Source organism: Phyllobates terribilis, unplaced genomic scaffold (genome assembly GCF_046119375.1).
Source record: "Phyllobates terribilis strain yellow unplaced genomic scaffold, ASM4611937v1 Scaffold_11__3_contigs__length_659146591, whole genome shotgun sequence".
Classification (NCBI taxonomy): Eukaryota; Metazoa; Chordata; class Amphibia; order Anura; family Dendrobatidae; genus Phyllobates; species Phyllobates terribilis.
The window spans coordinates 370,328,062-370,346,735 of record NW_027362771.1 but is presented as its reverse complement, the minus strand read 5'-3'; the positions used below and the strand labels follow the sequence as shown (position 1 = coordinate 370,346,735).

At 41.8% G+C, this 18,674-nt stretch overlaps 1 protein-coding gene across 2 annotated transcripts in view; it reads right to left on the bottom strand.

Moving 5' to 3' along the window:
* APBA2 (amyloid beta precursor protein binding family A member 2) overlaps positions 1-17,295 on the bottom strand; it is a 699,615-nt gene extending 682,320 nt beyond the window's left edge. For both annotated transcript variants that reach the window (XM_073652927.1, XM_073652928.1), the window contains exon 1: positions 17,082-17,295. The gene's annotated coding sequence lies outside the window, so the exon portion shown is untranslated. The remainder of the gene's footprint in view (positions 1-17,081) is intronic.
* Between the last annotated feature and the right edge of the window lie 1,379 nt (positions 17,296-18,674).

Sequence of the window (18,674 nt, the reverse complement as noted above, 5' to 3'; positions counted from 1 at the left end):
AACAGCACGGGAAACATTTAACGGGTAGAGGGAAGAATGGATTTCAATTTCATCAAATTCTTGATAAAAACATAACACCATCTGTAATAAAGCTGAAGTTGAAAAGAGGATGGCTTCTACAAAAGGATAATGATCCTAAACACACGTCAAAATCCACAATAGACTACCTCAAAAGGTTCAAGCTGAAGGTTTTACAATGGCCCTCACAGTCCCCTGATCTGAACATCATTGAAAATCAGTGGCTAGACCTCAAAATAGCAGTGCATGCAAGACAACCCAGTAATCTCACAGAACAAGGAAAAATGGATGAAAATCCCTCAAACAAGAATTTAAAAATTCTTGGCCGGCTACAAAAAACCTTTACAAGCAGCGATACTTACAAAAGAAGGTGCAACTAGGTACTAACCATGCAGGGTGCCCAAACTTTTGCATGGGCCCAATTTCATTTTAGTAATTTTTAAAATGAAAAACATGAATATATATACACTACAGACCAAAAGTTTGGACACACCTTCTCATTTAAAGATTTTTCTGTATTTTCATGACTATGAAAATTGTACATTCACACTGAAGGCATCAAAACTATGAATTAACACATGTGGAATTATATACTTAACAAAAAAGTGTGAAACAACTGAAAATATGTCTTATATTCTAGGTTCTTCAAAGTAGCCACCTTTTGCTTTGATGACTGCTTTGCACAGTCTTGGCATTCTCTTGATGAGCTTCAAGAGGTAGTCACCGGAAATGGTCTTCCAACAATCTTGAAGGAGTTCCCAGAGATGCTTAGCACTTGTTGGCCCTTTTGCCTTCATTCTGCGGTCCAGCTCACCCCAAACCATCTCGATTGGGTTCAGGTCTGGTGATTGTGGAGGCCAGGTAGCACCCCATCACTCTCCTCCTTGGTCAAATAGCCCTTACACAGCCTGGAGGTGTGTTTGGGGTCATTGTCCTGTTGAAAAATAAATGATGGTCCAACTAAACGCAAACCGGATGGAATAGCATGCCGCTGCAAGATGCTGTGGTAGCCATGCAGGTTCAGTATGCCTTCAATTTTGAATAAATCCCCAACAGTGTCACCAGCAAAGCACCCCCACACCATCACATCTCCTCCTCCATGCTTCACGGTGGGAACCAGGCATGTAGAGTCCATCCGTTCACGTTTTCTGCGTTGCACAAAGACACGGTGGTTGGAACCAAAGATCTCAAATTTGGACTCATCAGACCAAAGCACAGATTTACACTGGTCTAATGTCCATTCCTTGTGTTCTTTAGCCCAAACAAGTCTCTTCTGCTTGTTGCCTGTCCTTAGCAGTGGTTTCCTAGCAGCTATTTTACCATGAAGGCCTGCTGCACAAAGTCTCCTCTTAACAGTTGTTGAAGAGATGTGTCTGCTGCTAGAACTCTGTGTGGCATTGACCTGGACTCTAATCTGAGCTGCTGTTAACCTGCAATTTCTGAGGCTGGTGACTCGGATGAACTTATACTCAGAAGCAGAGGTGACTCTTGGTCTTCCTTTCCTGGGGCGGTCCTCATGTGAGCCAGTTTCTTTGTAGCGCTTGATGGTTTTTGCAACTGCACTTGGGGACACTTTCAAAGTTTTCCCAATTTTTCGCACTGACTGACCTTCATTTCTTAAAGTAATGATGGCCACTTGTTTTTATTTACTTAGCTGTTTTTATCTTGCCATAATACAAATTCTAACAGTATATTCAGTAGGACTATCAGCTGTGTATCCACCAGACTTCTGCACAACACAACTGATGGTCCCAACCCCATTTATAAGGCAAGAAATCCCACTTATTAAACCTGACAGGGCACACCTGTGAAGTGAAAACCATTTCCGGTGACTACCTCTTGAAGCTCATCAAGAGAATGCCAAGAGTGTGCAAAGCAGTCATCAAAGCAAAAGGTGGCTACTTTGAAGAACCTAGAATATAAGACATATTTTCAGTTGTTTCACACTTTTTTGTTAAGTATATAATTCCACATGTGTTAATTCATAGTTTTGATGCCTTCAGTGTGAATGTACAATTATCATAGTCATGAAAATACAGAAAAAAATTTAAATGAGAAGGTGTGTCCAAACTTTTTGTCTGTACTGTATATATATATATATTTTTTTTGTCGTAAAATACAAAGGAAATGTGTCAGCTTTAACTTTAGCCCTTTTAGAGATCATTTCATCTTCAACTTGCTTACCTGTTCACAATAACGGTCATTTTGACCAGGGGTGCCCAAACTTTTACATGCTACTGTACACAGGCTGCAATGTCTACATGCCTCTCTGTCTAAAGAATATACTACAGCTTCCTTAATCTCAATAGGTTTAGGTCTACATGATATTGGATAAGGTTACAACACATAAGAAATTAATTGGTGCCACATTACAGGTGTAACAGGTGTACTGTAGAAGTGGTGCAATATCAGTATAGGAGTGATCCAATACCTCTTTTATTGGTGATTACCTTTTCCATGGCTGCTTTTAGTATGATACTTCTGCACACAAAACCTGTGTCTCAGTGATGGAAAGCTAAGGCAAAACATAGGTTGGAGTCCTGGGGTTTTTAATTTTTGGTCATTCTCTTTTATACATGGTATGTTTCCATTAGACATTTGTATTGAATTATTCCTATGCTATTTACTTATGTTATATTTTATATATCTAGCTAGCGGATGTGTATTTTTCACTTGCAAACTGCTGTATTCTATTTATTTCATTAGATACTATGTCTTTAATGCACACCATTTACTTACTATAGTGTAGAATACTGACCAGATATACTGTCCCCACATCTGATGCGTTTTCCATGAACTTTCTTTTGTGTGACGCTCCCCACATATTTTAATGTAATTTTCTTAAATATTTGACATTACTTAATTCTGCATACATTAATAAAAATTTAATTAGTAGCTATTTTTTTGAGCGGTTATTAATTTTTTGTAGGTTTTTGTAGTTTTGAATATCCACTAAACCTTTATATGTAGGATTTAGAGCTCTTCTATTCAAGGATGAAATGTGTTTAGCATTCGACTGATCTCCAAGGACATATGACCACCACATTCACCTGATCTCACAGCTATGGATTATATTCTTTGAGGAGATATGAAAGCCGTTGTTTACAAAAACAATTCTTATAATGTCCTTGAACCAAAGCGAACTAACATTTCCACTTTAACAAGATACAATCTGTGTAAATGTATATCTACAAGCAAATGGATGCTACTTACAATCTCTCTTGGATGAGGAGCGACTGTATTGTATTGTCAAAGGTAGCGACAGGATGGGACTAGGACTGAACTGTGACCTTGAAAGAGACAGGATGGGACTAGGACTGAACTGTGACCTTGATAGGGACAGAACGGGACTAGGACTGAACTGTGACTTTGATAAGGACAGGACAAGACTAGGACTGAATTGTGACCTTGATAAGGACAGGGCAGGACTAGGACTGAACTGGGACCTTGATAGGGACAGAACAGGACTAGGCCTGACCTGTGACCTTGATAGAGACAGGACGGGACTAGGACTGACCTGTGACCTTGATAAGGACAGGACAAGACTAGGACTGAACTGTGACCTTGAATGCGCACAGGACCTTCTACTGACTGGTGAACATGGAATATGTTTGTGCTCATGTATGTTTGGGCTGATCAGAGGAATATCACAGAATGGTCACCTGTGAACGAAACTGGACTGACATCATGTGGGATTTAAATTTCCCTGCAGGAAAAACTTTCATTGTTCTTGCTGGGAAGCATGGCCATAGCTATAATAGAAACTGTCATTGCCTCTATTAAATGTCCACAAAAAAATCCAAGCCACATCAGGATACACTTTTAGGCCTTATTCAGACAATTTTGAGTCATGTACGTGTTCCATCTGTGATTTTCATGGACTGATTACATACCCATTATAGGCTATGGTGCTATTCACATGTCTGTTTTTTGGGGTCGACCAATTGGTCATCATCATGGTGTTATGTTTGTTTTTAGATCAACATTACCCATACAAGTCTTTGGATCCATAAAAACCACACATGGCACATGAATGGCATCAGTGGACAGTCCATCTGCTGTCCCTGATTAACGCTGTAATGGACAGGAGAAGTTTTGTCATTTATTTATCCATACGTGAAAATCACTGATGAAACACTGATGGTAAAAACTGACACGAGCCAAATATTGATGAAAATGGGATCCAAAATAGTGATGAAATACGATCTGTGTAAGGATAAGAAAAATCACAGATGTCTGAATGAGGCCTTAAAAAGACAAAATGATGAATGGTGGTAGCCTTCACAACTTATATTGCTGTGACTACTGCTTCACCACAGTGACAACAAAGATGGTTGAGGGTAGCCACACACTAGCACGTATAGCATGGACATACATATATGCCCCAATTCATCAAAGTGTTTTCTCCTGAAATCTGGCGTAAACACTTTAAAAAAAATTTTGCCCAACCTCAAGTTGCCTAAAAGTTTTACCACTTGTCAGACTTTTGGCATTTTCCCTTCCTTTTCGCCCAGCTCCACCTCAATGGGCAGAGCTGAGGTGGGATGGAGGTGGAACAGAGATGTGATTCCACAACACGTTTAATTCATAATGAGCTGCTGAACGCCTTGCAGCAGAAATCTTATTCCAGTTGCTGACTGGAGTACGATTTATGTTGAGGTGCATGGAGGTGCATTCCACTTTTCAAACTCGTCCCATTCAGTAAGACCTTTGCACGTCTTAATGAATCAGGAGTGTATGACTCCAACACGCCAATAGTATTATTAAATCCTATTGTCATATCGTACCACACTTTGTGAGAATGATTAGGAAGAACTTTCAGTGTTTTTATGGTGCTTGTAAAAAATGCTGAGAATTTCACACCATACCTGCTGTATGTTGCACTTGAAATAAATGCTTGAGAAATGATCAAGTACCCCAAAATGTCACATAGAATGTGGTCACGCTCCGTCTACTACCTGTTTCATGCAGCTATGAACTAAATAATCTGAAAATCTGTATCTTTCTTTAGTTGGACCAGCAATCATGTTGCGTATCTGGGCACCATACAGAGGTGCATTTATGCTCTATTACAAAAAAATCAGTGCACTGAGATCTGGTTTTCTGCACAGTAAGGGTAAAATCATTATAAATTGCCCTCTAAAAAAAACAAAATGGGAACAAGAAGATTATCAAGTATATACCATACATTCTCCATATATACTGTATAGTGAAATAAATAACATTGCATGCAGATTTTATTTCCTTCTCTGATACTGAGAAATATTTCCAGTCTTGAAGACCTCTCTCAGGCATTAGCTATTGCCGCAAATCCCTTTAATTTTTTTTTCTGCTCTGTTCGGGCACTAGAAAATGATTCTGAGAAGTTTCTGTGAATGACATATTTAAAATTGATGAAGTAAAAGGAGACCATAATCCCAAACCTTTCTCAAATATATATAATTTGTAAAAATGAAAAAAAAAATCCTGTCTAATTTAGTGATAACAGCTCTGGCCCTTTAAGAAAAAGACTTAAGTTGCGCTCTCTGCTATATCTCACAAGTTTGACAGCTGTGCGGAAGCTATCACTGGGTGTGTGGAGGGGGGGGATACTGGGACTGTGCAGCGTGGAAACATGGGAAGATCTTTGCTGTTTTCTTACTGCTGTATATTACGTCATACTGAATGTTATTAAAAGTAGGCAATGTAAGAAGGATTCCTGTGTATTTTGTAGTAGGAGGAAGCTACAAACACCAATTGAGATAAATCTTTTCACAGCCCTCTGTGTCTGTCTGCTTATATAATATATATAGTGAGAGAGTCAGATTACTGCTTTACAAGCAACTATGTCCACCTTCTTGCAGATTAACTTTTTAGAAGCAACTCTATGCTTCTTTATCTGCTCTGCATAATATACAGTGACATCTTTATTACATAGCTGATCAATAGCAATATACAATGTGAAGTTCAGGCTCTTGCCAGCAGATGAGGCACATTTTTTTTGCCTGATTTGCATTTTGCTAATTCACTGCCCATTTCGATGCATTGGTGAACATATACTGATTCAAAACTAATTGGATTTTCTATGATTTTCCCCAAAAAAATAGATTTTGATGGGGGTTGATATGTGAGAATCTAGCAAAATTGAGTCTAGCAGGAGGCCATTTTGCTGGTTTCTGAGGCCTTGGAATGGGTAAAAAAAAACAATAATCTTTCATACTTTTCTAGGCCTACCCCATACCTATCCCACTGCCACTGTTCCCACATGGGGTCTAGTCTCTTCCAATAGGAAGAGAAGACTGAAGAAAAACAGGGAAAGAGAGGAGGCAGTGGGACAGGTATGGGGAGTGGTCAGGAGAGATGAGTATTGGCTTTTATTTATTTAATTTATTTATAATGATTTATTGTTTTTTTAATCACTTCTCATGAAGATTTGATTTGCATCAGATAAAATTCCTCCTCAGGCTAAATTGAGCAAATGTGTGAGTTGACAAAAAGGTGAAAAAGGCCAAATACTACCAGACTACTTTACCATTCATGTGATGTATAGAATCAGCTCTACCCTTCACAGTAAAATTGCGGCTAGAGAAGAGAATCTCACCAAATTTTGCGCTCACTCTGTTAAAGTGAATGTAAAACCTGATTTACCACTGACATATATTTGAGAAAAGTCTTGACATTTCATTTACTGTCATTTTTATGTTCTTCACATAACCAACAAATTCTCTTTAAAGTGAACCTGTCAGCAGGATTGTGCTCAGTAAACTACACACACTGTCGGGTGGGTGCCATTACACTGATTAAAATGATACCTTGGTTGATGAAATCCTTCCTGTGGTTCTTGTATAATCTTTACTTTCACTTTGGAGATAATGATATGCTCGTGCTCTGGGGCGGCCTGTAGGGGCGCTCTATTGGGTGCTCTGCTTACATATTCAGCTGTATGCTCTTATGACAGCTCACTGTGCCTTCACTGACCAGCCTCCTATTTTACATAATGCATTTAGTAGTGCGGGGCTAGGTAAAATAGGAGGCGGGTCAGTGAAGGCACAGAAAGCTGTCATAAGAGCATACAGATGAATATGTAAGCAGAGCACGAGATAGAGCGCCCCCCACAGGCCGTCCCGGAGCACGAGCATATCATTATCTCCAAATTGAAAGTAAAGATTACACAAGAATCACAGGACAGATTTCATCAACCAAGGTATCATTTTAATCAGTGTAATGAGGCCCACCTGACAGGGTATGTAGTTTACTGAGAACAATCCTGCTGACAGGTGCGCTTTAAGTATATATTTCTATTTTGCCATGCACAAATGAGCTGAATGTATTAGATATCACCTAAACATCCATTGTTCTGAATATACAGAAAACAGTTAGCTGTAGCGCTGTTCGCCATTTGACATCATAGAGCAGGTTACAGTGTGTTCTTTTGGAAATAAAGCAATGAAAGTATACGTGCTGTGAATGCTTAGCTGTTTTCATTCATACAGGGGATTAGGTAACAGGTAAACCTAAAACAAATGGTTATTAAAATAATAAAAATATGCCAAGCTAATGACCATACATCTGTAGAAACTGGGCTTTCATTGTGCAGCTTGGCATCCCTGGTGTTAATCGACTAATGACCTGCAGATGATCTCTATTATCTAGTGAAGAAGAAACAAAGAGGACAATGCCAAAGGCTGCTCCTACATGACGTGACTTAGCTATGATCAAACCGAAAATGTCCGATTATAGCTACAACCACTGTGCAGCAACTGGTAAGATAATCTCAATTTGATCTGTAGCTGTTTTCTGATCAGACAACTGTCATTGCTGTTTTCGTAGCATGTGTCATCATGTAAATGGTGAACAAAATAAAAAATCCCATTATGGGGAATAGCTGGGATTTAGTTTGCTATCATAGCAAATAATCCTCCGAGTAAGTGGCCAGCTCAGACAGACATGCTGATAATTACCTAGCGAGATGTCTATCTGATTGTGGGCAACATCTATATGTGAATATAAAACAGATGGAATCAAGGTGTTGATAAATGTTAGTGTCAGAGAGCACTGTCAGTGGAAGACTGGCAGCGCTTAATAGGTGTTTACGGATAGGCTTTGTGCTAGATACTCCATCTAGCAGATTACATGGGCCGCTCGGACCTTCACCCTTTAATCCCTGTACAAGGATCTGGACTTACACAGGGGTACCTGAGTTGGGTCCATGGAGTGGCTGCTGGCAGATAGAGCAAGCGACGGTGGTTAGAAAGCGACATCAATACCAGGAGGTCAGGGACAATACAGAAACATAAAGCATTACTGTGGCCTAAAAAGAGGCTGATGTTATAAATGGAAATCAAATAAGCTGAACAAGAGTTAAATAACAAGAGTGAACCAAAGGAAGCATAAACTATAACTGGCAACTCCCATCAGTATGTTGGGAATTTAAGTAGGGTGTGGTGCTGGCCCATTGGCGACAGCAGGGAGCTGGTAACTCCTGCTGGATAGCACACACAACCATACTGCCAAACTGGGCGGCACTACAGGTTCCAGCCACACTAGTATCTCTGATTGGACACATCTTGAGCTGCCCAGAGCTTTTGGTCATGATGTCTCCTCCATCACCAGTACAGCACACAGAATGAATACAAGCTACTAAAAATTCTAATGCCGGGAAAGGCTAACGTGTCCCAAAAGGCACTAAAGACATAAAGAAAATAAAACTGGACAAAATATGTGCCAGAAATGCAATCATAACAATAGCTAATTTAAAACATTTAAACTTTATTGAATACAAAATATTAAAAAGGACGAACAACTAGTCTCAACATACATACACAAGGAGAAATTGGTGGATGAGCCACTATAGGAACCCCAGTGATAAAAAGAGGCAATAATAATGCATCTATATATAAAATAAATAGTAAGAAATATACTAGAAGTATGACGATGATTAAAGTGTAATAATTGCGTTTCTATGGCCATAAAATGATGGAAATTGGGGATCCAGTCGATATCTGTCTACCAGGAGAAGTCTAAAACAGTGAAGGTGAAGACAAAGCATAGTAAGTAATAAGGAGGTCACCCACCAAAAACTTGACCTGCGTTTCATAAAGTCTTTGTCAGGGGTGGCTGGTGGGAAGGTGGACCAGATATTTAAAGTACAAATGACCAATAGGAATAACACAGTCAGAACAATTTATCACCTACATTTGTTCTGACTGTGTTGTTCGTATTGGCCATTTGTACTTTAAATATCTGGTCCACCTTCCCACCAACCACCCCTGATGAAGCATTTGTGAAACGTGCTCCGGGTGTGGAGTAAGTGAGCTTCTTGTTACCAGCTATACTTTGTCTTCACCTTGACTGTTTTAAACTTTTAATGTGGGATAGATATCGACTGGATCCCAATTTCCATCATTATATGGTCATAGACACCGGATGAATTACACTTTAACCCCTGGCATACTTCTAGTATATTTCTTACTATTTATTTGATAAATCCATGCTTTATGATTGGGGGTTTTATTACTGAGGTTCCTACAGTGGCTCACTCACCAATTTGTCCTTGTGTCTATATGTTGGAACTTTGTGTACATCCTTTGTAATACTTTGTATTCAATAAAGTTTAAATGTTTTAAATTACGGTAATTGTTATAATTTCAGTCCTAGCACATTTTTTTTTCACTTAATGATTATAGTAGCACCAGGTGACAGGAGCAGACATTGCATGAGGAGGTCCAGGTGGAGGTATGACAGTTACTTACTGGTACACTTAGTGATCCGATTTACAAATGTTCCGATTTACTTGGAAACAATATTTCATCTGTCGTTCGGTGGCATTCTCGAACATTTGAATAGAGCAAGTGTTATTCATCTTGCTCTATAGTGAATCACGAGTAGTTTGGACCTGTACAATAGTATAGTGGGAGAGAATTAATATCAATTTTAATTCCTAGGGAGATTCACCTCCACCAGTAAAGGGTATGTAATGACTTTTTCTTAAAACATTCTGAACTTGATCTTTAGATAATTAGATAATTATGTTTTATCTCTGAATCACGGTGAGTCAGAAACTTAATAGCAAAAAATAGGGACTTCTATTAAAGGTCTACTAAATCTAAAGTCTAGTCCATTTACTTTGCAGAATACAATCTACTATTCCCTGAAAGTGGAGAGAGGTTGACTGTAATGTTCTTCATCTAGAAGTATTCTGTACCACCTTTGCTGTGTGTGACTTTATTCCCCTCTAGCATTGGCGGGCTTCTGCTTAGTTGAACATACTTGTGTTCTACATACGGTGAAGCTACTATCAGAAATTTCGAGTAGCAACTTCTCCCCCCCTAGAAAAACAATGATTGAGAATTGAAATTTCACATATCTGACCCTACTTTTCCCCAGCATCAGGGAGGCCTCTATAACCATTATATGATTGCTCAGGAATGTTTGGCGACATTGGTCGGTTGACCAAGTTTGACCGACATTAATCTAATGATTATGGAAAACTTAACAATCAATACCATCACTAAAAAAAAGGCTATTAACACCAGCAAAGACATGACATCTAAGCAGAGCAGGGGTTTATTGCAGTCCACTGTAGACAAGTCTCTATGGGAAATGCAGCACAATTAAATGGCTACAGGTTTTCCCATGAGAAAGTCTGTCTGTATCAGACCTGGGCAAAGAGTAGACCGAGACAGCCGAGGGGCTGGAAACAGATGCCCACGGGCCGCACCGTGCCCTCTCCCGCCCGCTGGCAGCATCCTCCCTCACGGGCACTTTCTTCCAACAATCAGCGTGTGATTTTTTTCATCACGTCAGCTGTGCACTGCAAAGAGTCTGCACCGGAGACAGGAGCAGAGCGCCAGGGGAACGGGAGAGAGGTGAGTATGTCGAGGGTTTTTTTTCATGTGTATGGGATGTTTGGCTGCACATGGGGAGGCTGTGTGGGTCTCATGCTGGACATGGGGAGGCTGTGAGGATCTCATGCTGGACATGGGGGGCTATAGGGGTCTCATGCTGGACAAGGGGAGGCTATGGCGGTCTTATGCTGGACAAGGGGAGGCTATGGGGGGCTAATGCTGGACATCGTGAGGCTATGGGGGGCTCATGCTGGACATGGGGAGGCTATGGGGGGCTGTGTGGGGGCTAAATGGTATATAGGAGGATGTCGGCATACTTAGTTCTGCTCAATATTAAGTGATATTATTTATAATTATTTTATATAAATATTAATTGTATGTTAAGATTAATATTGAGCAGAATTAATTTTGGCCCTCCACAATAATCATGGTCTCTCATGTGGCCCCTTGGGAAATTTACTTGCCCACCCCTGGTGTAGATGACTAAAGCTGGCCACACAGTAATGAAGTTGTTCATCTGAAATGGGAGGTTTAGACCGACTTTTGTCTGTCCAACTTTTTATCCCCCCCACAAAACTGATTTTGACTGAAAGAAATCTTTTACAAATAATGTTAGATATTTCTATATTTTTATTATCTATATTATATTATATACATATGTAGATCCAGATTATTCAAGATTGGTGTTTTAAACACTAGTCTTGAAAAACTGTTCACCGGACTAAAATGCTCCAAATAATTAAGAAGCATGTGCCTCTCAATGAATTTGGGGCATCTTTCAACTGCCATTCGCCAGTGCCGGAAATGTTACTTCAGTCAGGGATTGGAGTACGCTTCTGTTTTAATTTATGCCACTTTTGCGTTGTGAATTATGCTGAATATGTCAGAAATACTTGACCGTGCCCCATATTGCCTGAGCTATGCCCACTTTTTTAAATGTTATTGGAGCTGGTTGATACTGGTGTTAAAAAACACCAAAAGTCACAACATTTTTGTTCTTCGCATTGAGCAAAAATTTTGTGACATTTCAAATAGTTTGGAGCCAGAATTCTGACAAAAACTGCTTAGTGAATTAGGCCTTTATTATATTCGAGAACTTGACAAGAGTAAAGTGGTGATAAAATAAGTATAATCCTTTGGTGGTCAGCAACACTTAGAAAAAATGGAATGAGTGAATGTAGTAGCTCACTGAAAGGTTTTTTTTTTAATGTTACACAAAAATCTAAATTTGTCATGTCCGGATCATCAACCCTTTTGGATAAAATGACATAATCTAAAAAGCTACAGTAGTCATAACTCTGCAGTATTTACTCATGTGTCCTCCTAAAACAGCTCCACAGACATCAAACAGCATTTTGTCATTTAATTGAGTGACATTGCTGTCCAAATCAAATTCGATCAACTAAGAACAACTAATTTTAATTTTGCTCCACAGCCCAAAATGTCTGACCTAAAGCAACAGTTTAAAGAGGATCCTTCAGATTTCCTGACAAATGTATAACTGTAAAATTTTTCATGAAATGACAATTATGTAGCATCTGTTTTTCGAAAATGTTTTATTCCTCCCGGAAATGTATAAATAAATCAAATAAAATTAAACTATTATCAATGATCAATTATAAATGACAATATGAGATTGAGTAGGACACAAGATCATTGGTACCACCCAGTTGTCACACAGGAGAAATTGAGAAATTACAGAGGAACGGTACCACGCAGCATTCTAGGAAAAGATGCACCAGAAGTGTTTGATCAAGCAAATATTTACTAAAGCAGACATTATTTCAGCTGAGTTAATAGGTGCTCTTTAAACAAAGGTTATACCGCGACATGTCACATTTAGCATCTAATAATTACCTATAGGGCAGGTTCACAAGATTGTTTTCTCTCCATCCAAGAAGCCCGAGGAGAAAATAAAACACTTGCACAGCCCCATAGAATAATATGGGTACGAGTGACCATCATAACCACTTGTCTGAGATAATCGATCGTGAGCACAAGCCCATAGTGTTGTGTTGTGACCTCTTGAGGCACCGGGTCGCAAATTTTGCGAAATGTGTTGGATTTTCTATCATTGGTCATAGATTGCTTGCGACTTATTTCATTGCAAACCTCATGCAACTTTGTTTGCAAATTGATAGACCCAAAGCACAGAAACAAAAATGGAGTAAAAGAAAACCACCAACTAAACAATAATATACTGTCCACAATAAACAGATAGGTCTCATAAGGAGAAAGTGGTAGGGGAAACATCATAATCCAAGCAACAGCATATGATAAATACCAGCATAATAGCATATACCCAGCCCATATACAATTAAAGTGACAGTGACATAAAGTGACATATAATAGTGAATACATAATGTAGTGCTTACCGATAATAGGGAAGGATTAGATGAGCTCACCACGCAGCTCCGACGCACGTTTCGCATGTTGCTTTCTCAAGGGGAAGTGCTGATCGCAGATTTCTTGTGACTCGTGTTGTGCGAACGTGCTCGGATAAGGCGTTATCCGAGCACACTCGAGTCCTAACCGAGTATATTCGGTGTGCTTGGAAAATATGTTCACGTTGCTGTGGCTGTATGTCTTGTGGCTGTTTGACATCCGCAAAACATGCAGAGATTGTCTGACAAACAAGCAATCCCTGCATGTGTTGCGGCTGTCTAACAGCCGCGAGACATACAGCCTCTGCGACGCGAACATATTTTCCAAGCACGCCGAATATACTCGGCTAGGACTCAAGCACGTTCGCGCAACACTACTTGAGACTTATTTGCTATAGACTTCAATGCAAACCTCATGCAACTGCAACTTGTTTGCAAATTGGCTGTTTTTTTACAGCAAAACCATAGCTCTAAAATATTCCTGCACCGACAAGTTGCAGAAATGTTTTTGATTGAGCGACTTATCTGAGAATTGCTGTGACGTGACACATGTAGCCACAGCCTAAATGAGAACTGAAAATAAGGATTGGGGCTGTGATAATAGGGACACATTAGACAGCCTAGGCATGGTGAAAAGGTTACACAGATCTGTAACTTATTTTCCCTTACTTTTAGGCTACACTATATCCAGATGAATCTTGCCATTCTGGGACCGACCAGCGATGCCTATAAATTGCGGCTGTGGCTAGGCCTGTGCTGCTCCATCAGCTTGTCCGCATCGCATACCGGTGCAAGAGTTCTCTGCCATTGAAATGAGCTCTGTTTCTGATGAGACTAGCGCATGCTGGAGTCTCTAAACTGCTCATCCGCACTAGCTCATACATTCAATGTGCCGTATGTGTGCAGTCCGCAGTGTATACGGACTGACACCTCATTCCTCTGAATCAGGCCTTTCTAATATTCCCTTTCAAATCAATGTATAGTACTTAAGTGATATTTTATTATTTTAGTTATATGTGGCCAAAAAAATCATTTTCATTGCTTAGCAAACAATAAATGTTTATAAAGTCAGATGCAAGACAATCTTATTTATGCAAATTCCCTCAATCACCGACACTTGAAAATATTGAACTCCTCGGTTAGAAGACAAAAAAAGGCCTCCAACAACACGTCATCCCAATTCCATAGATAGATCAATATCCAGCAGGGCATAAGGTTAATGGACGTCCCAGCCCTCATATGCTTAGAAAATCTAATTATTTGCTTGCATGTAGAACGACCATGAAGAAAACAGGATGAACCAAACGCTGCCGTTCTTTACATAGATCTCGAAAAAAGCAATTTATCTAATGCTGCAACATAACTCTTTGTAGTGTCGTAACATCATAAAATGCAGCTAGGTATAGAAAAATGCCACATAATGGAGTGAAATGGGCAGTGCTGTAGCATGCAGGGGTCTTTCACATCAGCAAACGTAAGAGCAAAACACATAATGATAGAAAATGATGATGGCACTCTGCATATTACGGCTGCATTAGTCAATAATCCAGCAGGAGCACTATAGCATTAGCTATGTAAATGCAGCCATCCCATCCTTCCATAACTGGGAGCGACTGACCAGCAGAAGAAGTGAGTGAAGTATGGTGGCCGCTGACCTAGAGATGACAGTTTAATGGAATCATTTGTCATCCAAGAAGCAAGTCTCCGCTGAGAGCCATAAAGCGAAAAATGTGAGCCACAAGACTTACTAGCAATGCAGGAGACTTACTAGAATTAACACTTGTCTTTCATTAACAGTAATCATTTTCCCTGGTGCCAGCTGGCAGGAGCCTACAGTATGACCACTGTTCATACCAGGGAGAAGAATGCCACTAGGGTTAGATCAGGGTCAGGTAATGTTATCTACATGATTACTAAAGGTCAGATATGTTATGTCAAAGGAAATGAAAGAAATAAATGGGGCTGTAAATATTCTCACTGTGTGATGGTAACATGTACAGCATCGGGGGCATGGCTGTCACAGACAGCGCTGGAATCATTGCCCACAACACATGCAAGAAGTTTCCATATTCTCCCAGGGCTGGTGCTTCTTCCCTCCCACACTTTACAGAAATAGGCTTAGCTTCATTGATTTCCTATTAAATGGTATGAGCCTCAATAGGTAAATTAGACTGACAGCTTTCTCATGGGCTAATGTGAGTACAGCTGGCATGCATAAGTGGCAATGAATAAAGCAATACACATACAAGTGAGGCAGCAAGCAACTGACTGCAAGCTCTTCAGGAGCAGGAAGGGTGGTACATTACTATGTAGAGGCAGATCTTACCCTTCCCAGGACCATCCTGCCTGTACCCTCCTGACTGTACCCTCCTGCCCGTAGCCTCCTGCCGGTACCCTTCTGCCTGTAGTCTTCTGCCCGTACCCTCCTGCCTGTACCCTCCTGCCTGTACCCTCCTGCCCGTACTCTCCTGACCGTAGCCTCCTGACCGTAGCCTCCTGACTGTAGCCTCCTGACTGTAGTCTTCTGCCCGTACCCTCCTGCCGGTACCCTTCTGACTGTACGATCCTGCCTGTACACTCCTGTCTGCTCCATCTTGCCTGTACCCTCCTTACTGTACCCTCATGCCTGTGCCCTCCTGACAGTACCTTCCTGACAATACCCTCATGCCAGTACCATTATGCCAGTATCATCCTGCTTGTACCCTCCTGCCAGTGGCATCCTGCCTGTACAATCCTGCCAGTACAATCCTGCCTGTACCATTCTGCCTGTACCCACCTGCCAGTGGCATCCTGCCTGTACTATCCTGCCAGTACCCTCTTGCCTGTACCCTCCTGCCAGTACCCTCCTGCCTGTACTGTCCCGCCCGTATGATCCTGCCTGTACCCTCCCATACCCTACTGCCTGTACCCTCCTGCCTGTAAGATCCCGCCTGTACGATCCTGTCTGTACCCTCCTGCCTGTACCCTCCTGCTTGTGTGATCCTGCCTGTACCCTTCTGCCTGTATGATCCTGCCTGTACCCTCCTGCCTGTACCCTCCTGTCTGTACCCTCCTGCCTGTACGATCCTGTCTGTACCCTCCTGCCTGTATGATCCTGCCTGTACCCTCCTGCCTGTACCCTCCTGTCTGTACCTTCCTGCCTGTACGATCCTGTCTGTACCCTCCTGCCTGTATGATCCTGCCTGTACGATACAGCCTGTACCCTTCTGCTTGTACCCTCCTGCCTGTGTGATCCTGCCTGTACCCTCCTGCCTGTATGATCCTGCCTGTACCCTTCTGCCTGTACCCTCCTGCCTGTATGATCCTGCCTGTACCCTCCTGCCTGTACCCTCCTGCCTGTGTGATCCTGCCTGTACCCTCCTGCCTGTACCCTCCTGCATGTATGATCCTGCCTGTACCTTCCTGCATGTATGATCCTGCCTGTACCTTCCTGCTTGTACCCTCCTGCCTGTATGATCCTGCCTGTACCCTCCTGCCTGTATGATCCTGCCTGTACCCTCCTGCCAGTATGATCCTGCCTGTACCTTCCTGCCAGTATGATCCTGCCTGTACCCTCCTGCCTGTACTCTCCTCTGGCAGCCCGGTGCCCAGCAGCCATGTACCAGTCACCGCATCCCCAATCTCCCTATAGCAACAGATTAGCAGACATAATGCAGGACCCCAGCGAGGAGCCCAGGCGTCAGCCTCTTCCCATCATGTACACTGGAGAATAATCACTGGGACCATCCCCAGATCGCGGTGCCAGGATGGTCTCTGTACTTTCAGGTCACTTCCACAGCCCTCCTGTAATGTGCCGGCACCCAGCGCAGCCTCCCTGGGCAGGGCAGGTGTTTGCCCCGGGTGAGATGCCTACCTGTGCCAGCAGCCCCTCAGTGCGTCTCCCTCTGCGGAGGATCCGGATTGTCAGGCAGCAGTCAGCTCTTTTGTGTTCCTGCTTCCCAGCCACACGCTGAGACTACTAATGAACCCAGGAAGCTGCATACCGAAGCTGGTACAATGGCAGCCCTGGAACCTGTGTGAGGAAGAACATGGCCCCTGGCTGAGAAAGGAGAAGAATGCACGAGAGAGAGTGGAGGGAGGGGATGAGGCTGTTACCATGGCGACGTCTGCTGCCCCATCCTTCTCCTTCTCCTCCTCCTGTAGGCCTGTGTGCCTTGTAGTAAAGAAATACAGTGTGAGGAGGAATACACTGGAGGGGAATGTTTATCTACATCTGCTCCACATCACCCTGACTCATCTTCTTCTCACACACTTGCATTTCCTACCTAGGGGGTAACCACAGGGCACAACAAGCCATCCAAAAGTAAAAAATGCCCGCCTTATTATCTTTTGTAATGTCTCCCTCTCCTTAGATGCTGCACAGGCAGTACTTGAGTCATTCACCCTCACCTGTGTATGAGAGAACTGCTTAAAAGATAATTCCCCAATGTGATGTTAGCATGCCTTATTAAGTCAAGAGGTGTCCTGATAATACATGGGCAACTGAGGATTAGGAAATTACTGCTATATAACAGTGATCCCAGATCAGAACCAGAAGAGGTCAGTATGTTGGATCAGAACCGGAGGAAGTCAAGATGTTCGATCAAAACTTTAGAAGCGCAGCAAGTTAGATCAAAACTGAATGAGGGCAATATGTTGAATCAGAACCAGAGGAGGTCAGGCTGTTGGATCAGCACCAGAGGACAGGATGTTGGATTAGAATTGTAGAAGGTCAGGATGTTTTATCAGAACCTGAGGAGTTCAGGATATTTGATCAGAACCGGTGTCCAGGATGTTAGATCAGAACCGAAGGAGATCAGGATGTTTTATCAGAATCGGAGGAGTTCAGGATGTTAAATCAGAACCGGGGGAGGTCAAGATGTTGGATCAGAACTCAGGGGCGTACATAGGAATCATGGGGCCCCATAGCAGAAGTTCTAATTAGGCCCCCCCCCCCCCAAAAAAAAAATGTAAATAATTGTTGGGGGCACAGAAGAGCAGATCTCACAACTTTCCAGCCTTTGCAAAGCAATTTTCTTCCCTGCTGAAGTCCTAGATTCCTCTTTCATTGTCCCATAAAATGTGATGCCAACAAAAGTGTCCCCCCCCTTAACACAGTATGATACTCCCATGGTGCATTCCTCCTCATTAGCCTCTACATGCACAGTGAATTGACCCTACTGTCAGGGCTGTGGAGTGGGAGTCGGTATAAAATGGACAGACTCCTAAAATATATAATAAATTGGGTGCAGTAGTTCAATGCAGTTTGTGGGGAATATTTTTTTCATAAGAATTTGGGAAAGTTATGAAATGTCCTATAAATGTCTGTCCTATTCCTGATCTAAGGGTCTAGACTTTTAGCTGAGATGAATCTGTGCTACAGTAAATGTATCACTTAAACATGAGCCATGTATGAGGGAGTCGCAGTTGGAGTCGGTGTCATGGAAATTGAGGAGTCGGAGGTTTG